The sequence below is a fragment of the Gadus morhua genome, chromosome 3, assembly GCF_902167405.1.
Source record: "Gadus morhua chromosome 3, gadMor3.0, whole genome shotgun sequence".
Lineage (NCBI taxonomy): Eukaryota > Metazoa > Chordata > Actinopteri > Gadiformes > Gadidae > Gadus > Gadus morhua.
The window spans coordinates 15,351,692-15,353,905 of record NC_044050.1 but is presented as its reverse complement, the minus strand read 5'-3'; the positions used below and the strand labels follow the sequence as shown (position 1 = coordinate 15,353,905).

General features: G+C 40.5%; 1 long non-coding RNA gene across 1 annotated transcript; it reads left to right on the top strand.

The window, feature by feature from the left end:
* The first annotated feature begins 804 nt into the window (after positions 1–804).
* On the top strand, positions 805–1,854 carry LOC115540142 (uncharacterized). The gene is made up of 2 exons (XR_003976123.1): positions 805–836; positions 1,081–1,854. It is a non-coding gene; the product is annotated as an uncharacterized LOC115540142 (long non-coding RNA).
* Positions 1,855–2,214: the final 360 nt, after the last annotated feature.

The following is a 2,214-nucleotide window of genomic DNA, read 5'->3' as shown; positions in this document are numbered from 1 at the left end:
TAATTACGACCGTTACCGATAAGGAGAAGTGACCGTTATGTAACGCAACTGCAACGGAACGAAAGACATGGCAATTAAGGAGGTGATCATATACTTTGAGAGCGAAAGAGATAAGCCTACAAAAGAGCAGCAAGATAAAGATGAATCTTTAGCCTGCTGCCATATGACGCGCGCACGCACGCACGCACACGCACGCACGCACGCACGCACACACACACACACACACACACACACACACACACACACACACACACACACACACACACACACACACACACACACACAATACACACACACACACACACAATTTTTTTTTCACAACGACATCGTTCTTGTGGGGTGATCTTTCAATTCGTTAATTAATTACATTCAGTTATTCATTTAGTTTTTACACAATTTAAATGAAGTTATATGTTTTAATTAGCGTTATGGAATTATTTAAGCGCAACGTGCGGGGGCGCCGTCATTCTTGGTTATGGTTTCAATTCCTGAAAAGTGTTCAGCACTAAGTTTCTGTTTCGATTCCGGCAGGGATGCATTGAGTTGAGCTTGGCTATTAGGGGTGAGCTGGGATATTGCATATGAGGTTCGCTGTCATGGTGGACACATCTAGAAAGACATAATGTTTTCATGGGGAGAAATTAATTTAGCGAAAACAAATGTATTGTCGGAAATCAAATCAGAGAATGGCATTCAGTTCGTACCAACGTGCAAACCAATAATAACAAGTTTCTCTGCAACTAAATCAACGGTAACGTTTACCAAAAGTGATGGAATTTCATATTTTCTTCGGCGGCAAAGGAACCAAGATGGAAATGTGAGATTCGGTAAAACCAGTGAGTACATTTAGGTCCAAGTAGGCTACTCTATCTGGATACAATTATGGATACAATACATTTTCCTATGGGCCGTTTGTAAACGTTTGCTTCTCAAAAACGTGCTTCACTTCTTTTGCAATTTGAATCTATCTATCTTATATCTAAATGTGGGGGGTTAGGGGGGGCAGTAAAGGTTTACAAATGGCACCCAATATTTTCCTGTTCCATTTCCCTGCTCCTGACTATTTTTTTTCTTTTCTAGAGAGCATCAAGTGCAAACACGCCGTAGCTTCAAGTTCTGGAGACTCTAGTCTTCTCCTGCTGTCCCGGGATGGCTCTGTCTTCGGTGTGGAACTCAGTGAATCCGCCGATCCAAGGTGAAGTCTTCGTCGTCGCATAGTCATTGCCAGGAGCGTGTCTAGCTTTTTGGGGACTCTATGCAAAATGTCCTGGCCAGGGCTGGACTGGGACCAAAACATGGCCATGGTATTTTTGGCCATGGCGGTCCATCATGATTATTATCAGTATTATTATTACCAAGTCTACTCATAGCATTATTTGAAAACAAAGGCTAAAAAGGAAACACACACACACACATTATTTTTTGGGATTTGTTGGTTTGTGAGAAAACGACCAGGTCAGAGCAGCTTGTGTTGCTTGCGTCTCAAAGCTGATTCGAAAAATGAATCAGCTATGAGACGTGCTAACCTAGGCGGAGTTTGCAGGGGCAGGGAGAGCACCCCATGGTGGCTGAAACAGGTATTTGCATAAAAATAAAAAAACAGAACATTGTGAAAGCATAAGCAGGACACAAAAAACGAAAATGACTGCTGCATCAGTCTAAACATCTTTCCGTGCAAAGCTGCAATAAAGATTGCCTAAATGGTATTGGGTATTTGGGTGGCAACTGATTGTTCACTTTTACATTATAGTTTAGTCAAGACTGCCGTGCCGTGATTGGCTTTACATTTTTCAAATTGTTAAATTGTTAAAAATGTAATTTAAAATCTGCTGTAAAAATAAACATACGTTTATTTAGCATGTTTGTTTTGTCTATATGTGCTCGGGCTGTGTTCCCCAAGTGGTAGGCCAGGTCTCAGCTGTTACAATGATTATTTTTTTTCTGCCCCCCCTGGCTCAAATGTCACACTCTGCCTTTTTTGTCCTAAACACTTGTTTGAAATAGGATGGATGTCAATGGCTCGCCAACTGCCAAATTACGTGACGCGCCTACACCGTGAGAGGGGTTGAGTTGAAGAAAAATCATGGCTTATTTTAGGGTTTGGCGATTAATCTAATTTTGATCGCAATTTTTGATTTTAGCGTCAAACGATCACGAAATTAAGATAATCAAGTTTTTTATTTATTTATTTATTATTATTACTATTATTATTAT